The following is a 7000-nucleotide window of genomic DNA, read 5'->3' on the forward strand; positions in this document are numbered from 1 at the left end:
TTTCTGATGAGACAAGTGAGGGTTGTCAGTTTTTTTAGCTGTCTGCTTCTCTTCTGCATGTGGCTGTGTCATTTAGGATCTGCATGACCCAGGGAGAACAAAGAGGACCAGGAAACAGCTGGACCTAGGGCCTCACTTGTTTATATCCTGCAGCTACTGTTTGAGATAGGCAAGGGCAGGGAGAGAGCATCCATCAGGGAGACTGGTATGGGCTGGACACTTGTACTGGGAAACCCAGAGGGGTTGGAGAGTGTGAAGAACTGGGAGTTAGGGGAGGAGCATGGGGCTGGCACCTCTGCCAGGGCAGAACCCCAAGGCCAAAGCCTATGTGGTTGCTACCCAAAAGGCTTTCCTGTGAAAGCACTGACTGCAGCCTTGTCAAATCCTTTTCTGTGTAGTTTCTCCCATTCCCCACCGTAAGAAAAATGAGTGGTGAAGGATACTGAATCTAGCCTTAATGCTGTTGTGTAAATCATTGGTGGAGCCTCAGTGAGTTAATGCATACCAGGCTGATCAGCTTATCTCAGAAGCTGTAAGGGGTAGAGAATGGGAATTTTCCTAGGCCTGTCGCAGATACACCCTATAACAATAAAATAGAATTGGAAAGCTCAGGAGTACTAGCCTGGAGAGAGGGAAAATTATTGAGGGCTCATGACAAACAGATAAAAAGAAGGATATGGAGAAAGCACATCCAGGCACATCCATTCACCCTCTCTGAGAGTGCAGTAGACATGACATTCAATCAAACAGGCTGGCAGAGGAAATAAAATTAGGTTTTTTTCTTTTTTCCTTCCACCCAAAGCACAAGTTACCCAATGGAATTCATTGCTCCAAGGCACCAGCAAGCTTCACTGCTTAATACAGCTCAAAATGAACTTGGATGCTCACCTCCATGCCAACTAGAGTGAGCGTGCTTGGTATTAATAGTACACACTCCCTCCCCAAAAAGTTGGGAAGTGACGTGCCAAGTTATTGTGGCATAGACAGCAAAGACAGGCCGTCACTTGGACATATGAAATATGACCTTGCTTTGAAAATGCCTGAAGGCTGTAAACTCCATGAACCTAATGTGATTCTTTAAAAATAAACACGCAAACCCCAGGATACAACATGGACCAAGGCAGAGCCTGTGAAGCAAGTCCAAGGTCATTCGGTATAAGATCGTACCCCAGATCTTTCTCACTCTCTAGCTTAAATGAGCTGTTATGGCCTTGTAGCACGTTGGTGTAAAGGGGGGCATTGGTGAGTGCCAGTGCCAGAACATGATGGTCTCGTGGCTTGTATGGTGATGCTGGCCCTCTGCTTGCCTGGAGTCATGGTGAGGTGAGCTCTGCCAGTGTCCCAGCCTGCCAAATGACTGCAGTTCTGGGAAGGGCTTGGTGGGCTTCCTGTCCCAGGTACTGGGGTGCTTCCCGTGGTGACCTTCAGCAGCTGTGCTTCAGGCTGCCTGTGGAGTGTGGGGAGAAGAGATGAAGCTGCACTCACCAGCTCCTCTTTTCACCAGTATCTGCCAGGGCAGGGCAGGAAGAGGAATGAGCCAGGGTTGGGCCACTCCAAAGAAATTATCATCTCCTACCCCTTGTACAGCAGTCCGCCTAGCTGGGTCTGTCCTCGTGCCAAAACCAAGGGCAATGCTTTGATGGGCTTCCTGACTGCTACTCTGACTCCCCAGTATGAGCATGGATGGTGGCTGACTGTCAGCCCTTGAGACCTGAAACCTCCCAGGTATGGTAACATCACCACGTGACATTCACCCCTGGACAAAGAGCCATCACGGAGCTCACAACTGTGGCCACGTGGCCCAGATTCTGAACCAAACCTCTGGTATGTGACCATGGCATCCCAATGTGATTTACCATATTGGATGGAACTCTTGGGATTAAAGGACTTGTTGCTCTAGCTTGTGAGGCTGCTGCCTGGCCCTGGAGGAGATAAAAATAAACCTTCCTCCCATTTCTGGGATGATATGATGCCAGGATTGGAAATGATGGCGGTGCCTTCTTGGCTCTGAAACAAGGAACGTTTTGTGGACTGAGAGAGCAGCAGCTGAATATTAGGGGCTGCATGTATTTCTAGGAAGCATGCTCCACCTCCTGCAATCTGGTGTTCACTGACATCCCGGTCCTGCCTAGCCTGGTTCTGCTCAGCCGAACAGGCACCCTGTGCTGAGATGGGGTGGAGGGACCAAGCAGTGAGTGAGGCCCAATGCATGCTCCTGGCTGAGCGGCTACCCGGAGGCACTGATGACAGCAGACCACTCGTGGTTCACCAGGAATGGAAAAAGCTGGACATAACACAATGTGTTCATTATCACTGTGCTTCAAGCCATCCCTAGGGGAGCCCTGCCTGGGGCCCCCCAGGTCCTGTTTTGTCCTGACTTTCACGCTTTGCCCCATGGTCTGATCCAAGCTATCTAGGATGCACAGGAGGCTTGAAAATATGGTACCTGTCTCCAGTGCAGGAGGGGCTATTACTTCTGCATTATAAGTTTTTGGGCTTTTCTATTCATGCACACCTGGAGCACTTAAAATGTTTGTGTGCTGCTCAGCCACCTGAGCTTTGCTTCTACCCATGCCTACATTTGTCTTCAGAACAATACCCAAGATTCCCTGTGTGTGTCTGAAGAGTGATGGGAAAGGCTTTAGAGTTCACTGATGGCACAAAACTTGCTGCTCGGAGGGGTAGATAAAGTGAGGAGAGGTGGTAGGTTAGTAGTTGTTAACCTTTGTCCTTGTTTCCTGAGGTTGATGCTCGGCTCTTGGCCCTTCTCCTGAAGGCCCTAGACAACTCCAGGAAGCCTGAAATCTGAGTTTCATGAGGCTAACAGCAGTAAATGGGTGGTTAACTGGCTTTGCAAGTCCGATGCTTTGCCCTTGATGTGCCTCAGCTCTACTTTGCAGAGGGGGAATGAGTCCCCAGGAGGTTTCACCTGCAGCAGGGACTGTTCAGGCAAATAAGCCAAGTCTGATGGGTCCTGTGCCCTCATCCTGAGATGCACTGAATTTCAAGACAAGCTGAGGAAGTGGATACAGAGCTCAAGAGAGACAGGGAACTGCTTGAGAGAGTCCAGCACAGAGCCACAAAGAGGATGAAAGGAGTGGAACATCTCCCTTATGAGGAAAGGCTGAAGGAGCTGGGTCTCTTTAGCTTGGAGAAGAGGAGGCTGAGGGGTGACCTCATAAATGTTTATAAATATGTCAAGGGGGAGTGTCAGGAGGACGGTGCCAGGCTCTTTTCAGTGATGTCCAATGACAGGACAAGGGGCAACGGGTACAAGATGAAAAACAGGAGGATCCACAAAAGCGGTAGGAAAATCTTTTTCACTGTGAGGGTGACAGAGCACTGGCACAGGCTGCCCAGGGAGGTTGTGGAGTCTCCTTCTCTGGAGACATTCAAAACCCACCTGGATGCGTTCCTGTGCAATCTACTGTAGGTGATCCTGCTCTGGCAGGGGGGCTGGACTAGATGATCTTTTGAGGTCCCTTCCAAGACCTGACATTCTGTGATTCTATGATATACTTCAACTGTGGGCTTTCTGGTGCAAGGGAAGGCAGCGGGAGTGGTGTGCTGCAGTTCGTGGCCCTGCAAGTGTTACAGACCCAGAGCAAGGCTCCCAAGGCTTCGTTAACTAAGTTTCACACACACCTGACATTGACACGTGGGGTGGATAACTTAGCTGGAGCCAGCAGTTTTCTCAGTCTGGGGGCTGAGTTTTTTGGCCCAGTATCTGTAAAGGTCAGTGCTTACCCAGATCACCTCGCTGGCAACACAGCCCCAATTCTGCCCGGGCCTTGCCTCCAAGCACTGGTCCCTGACCTGTCTTTTTAATTAGGAGGTGTTCTCACAATCCATGTGTTTGAATGGGCTTTGTGTTGACTTTCTGCCAAGTGTCAGCCTGACTTGGGTGCTGGCCACATCGGCACTGAGATCTGGTCGGGCTGCGGCAGCCTGTGGCTCTGCTGCATGAGACATCAAACCCACGCCGAAAGCCCCTGGTGCCATGCGGAAGGGTTAACAGTCCGCTTGCTCCCTCTGCTTCAGGGAGCTTTGTTCATTGGAGTATTAAATTCCACAGCTGTAAATAATCTGCAGCAGGAGAGATTATCAAGGCCTTGGGAAGAAGCAGCTTTTATTAATAAGATCAGTTCTCCCTGTGAAGCATCACGTAGGCCCTCTCCACCCTTTCCTTGCTGCCTTGCTGGGCGCTGCTGAGGGCTGGTGGTGTAGCTTCCCCACCTCCGTCCTGTGCTGCTCATCCTCCATTGTCTCTCTGTCTCGCCGGCGCTGACGGGCAAATATGGTTCTTCCCAGTGATCAGTGGGCTAGAAATGCTCCTCACACTGCCTGCAATGTAATTGTGGTTTCACGCAGCTGGGCTGCTGCTAGCTGAGGTGAGGAGGTGACAGGATGCATCCATGCTCGGACTGGAGCGTGCTGCTGCTCACCATCATGGCATCTGCTTCTTGTGCCAGGCTGGAGGCTGCTCCACCTCTGGCTCCTGCCGAGGTATGGCTGCAGGCAGGCACGGCATGAAGAGCCCATCCGTTGCGTTCCACAACTGTCCTCGGAGTAGAAAATAAGCCTGGAGGGTGTTTGGAGGGATATGCATTCCTGGTTTGGTAGCTTTCCAGAGCGCCCTGGGAAACTGGTGACGGCAGGAGGATCACAGCTACCCAGAGTGAACTAGGCTCTAGCCAAGAGACCAGCCTGAGAGAAGGTCTTTAGGAGGGACACTAGGACTTGGCCCTCTTCCAAGCCTCCCAGTCCCTAGGGATCCTGCACTTCCACATGAGGAAAAATCTTCTTGCCTAATTCTCCTCAAACCCTACTCTCCTTCACAATTCATGTCTGGTTTTCTTAGAATACCCTGGCACCAGGGAAGGACATCAGACCCGGTGATTGTTTCCACCTCTGGGAGGTTACTGTGGCTGTGGTGGCTCCCACCATGCTGCAATAACCCCCCTGGTGCAGGGCCCTCCTGAGCTTTTACCTTTCTTTTTCTGGCAGAGGAGAGCCAGCATGAGGCTTCGACCCCCAGACATCCATAAGCAGCACACAGACATCCTCCTTCTCTGCTGGGAGGGGGATTGGTATTAGGGAGCAGAAAATGCTTTGAACTGTGAGGAGGGAGTCCTCCAGTTTGCAGTGGGCTTTTGGGGAACTGTAAGCATTGCCAGGAGCACCAGGCCCATGTGTTGAAGCCACAGGGAAGCAAGCAGCAACTTGCCCTGCCACTTCCCACTTTCCTTGGACAGCTGTTGAGTCCAGAGCTAGCCCTGAGCAGACATGTCTTCCCCCCACATCCCTTGCCCAGCTCACCCCGCCTCCCCATATCTCCATGGAAGTCTATGCCCTGCTGACCAGAGCATCTCCTTTAATTAAAATGGTTCTCCTGTGATTCGCCGTCTGAATGTCTCTGGTTCTCCCCGCTGGGCTCTGGTCAGAGGGATGTACTGGGGCAGAGCATCATGTCAGAATGTCTCCAAACTGCAGCCAGTTTAGAGAAACTGAAGTCAGAGCAGAGAAAGCAGCTAGCTGATAGCCACATCATCTGTCTGCCAAGGGGCTTTAAAGCAAGGACTAGCTCTGCCTCAAGCTCTGAGAAACAGGGAACTTTGGCTGCCCACCCAGGAGAAGATCTGGGAATAGGAAATAGTCTCTCTTCCTGAAGAGATGTGCAAGCCTGGGGATGCCCAGGGGAGGCTGTGACTGCTGTGAGCAGTACAGCAGGGTTAGGGGTCCCCAGGTACACAACTGCTGTACCTGCAGGAGAGCCACACTGATGGCCATGCTCAGCACTTGGTGGGGTTTGGATGTCTCTCTTCAAGGCCCCAAGAGGAGTGAGAGTGGGACATCCATTGGGGTTTGTAGAGTAGAGAAAGCAGGCAGGTAAGTTACAAAGACAAGCTTTTTCATGAAGGTTGCAGGGTTTTGCTCAGGTACCTGGGCAAGCACCTGGAGCCAGGCCTGCCCACTCCAAGGTGGCTTGTCTCTCAAAACCCTCTCAGCAAGCATCTCCACCTCCCCCTGGCCCCAGCATCCTTGCAGCTTTTCCAGGGATGAGGACAGACCTCAGCTGTCCCTGCAGGAAGAAATGGCAAGGGTTGGTGACTCCCCTGGGATGCTGCATGAAGCCATTCTACTTGCTTCCCCAGGAATGGAGAATGCCAGTCCTGTACCCAGCTGTTGCCTGAGCTTCCCTGTCCTGGGGTCCTGCAGTGTCGTAGTAGCTGGTGGTGCCTCAGAGTCAGCTCCAACACTTTCCAAAGTGTTCCAACTCTAACAAGAGCGTGCCTCCTACCCTGAGCTGTGTGTGACGTGCCACATAAGGCTGCTCTGACCCTCACACCTCACAGGTGGGTGCAGCAAATGGGCAGCCGGTGAGGTTGTTAGGGTCCAGATGCCTGGGTTTTACTCCTGCACAGCCCCTGCAGAGCCCCCAACCTTTGTGCTTCATGCAGTGAAAATTCAGGCTGTTGTCAGGATGTGAGCAAAGACATGGAAGGGCAGGTGAAAGGCCCTGCCATGTGATGTGAAGGTCTCACTGATGGGCTTGAAACCCATGTGGATGTTCTTAGGGGCCTCTCATCTGTTGAGATATTATCATAGCAGCTCCTGCTGTCACATGCTGCGCATAGAGCGAAAGTCTTATGCACTCATATGAGCTTGAGGCATCAGCATGCAGTAAATTAAAATTCTTTTCCTGCTGGATGCTGGGCTGAATCCAGGGCACCTATGGAAACTGCTGGGAAAGGTGTGCGCTGCTTTATTAAAGTATGTAGCATTTTATCCCAGGATGGCGGGTAGCAGGAGTCAGGCATGCGCTCAGTCTGTGATTTCTCCCCACTCCTGTTAGCTTTGCTCTCCTGAAGAGTCAGTCAGGGAGAGACCCTGCGTGCCCACTCCCACACAGCCTTCCCTCCCTTCCCACCAACTCAGTGTCCATCCATCCATCCATCCATCCATCCATCCATCCATCCATCCATCCATCCATCCACCC

This window comes from Apaloderma vittatum, unplaced genomic scaffold (genome assembly GCF_000703405.1).
Source record: "Apaloderma vittatum isolate BGI_N311 unplaced genomic scaffold, ASM70340v1 scaffold11264, whole genome shotgun sequence".
Taxonomy (NCBI): domain Eukaryota; kingdom Metazoa; phylum Chordata; class Aves; order Trogoniformes; family Trogonidae; genus Apaloderma; species Apaloderma vittatum.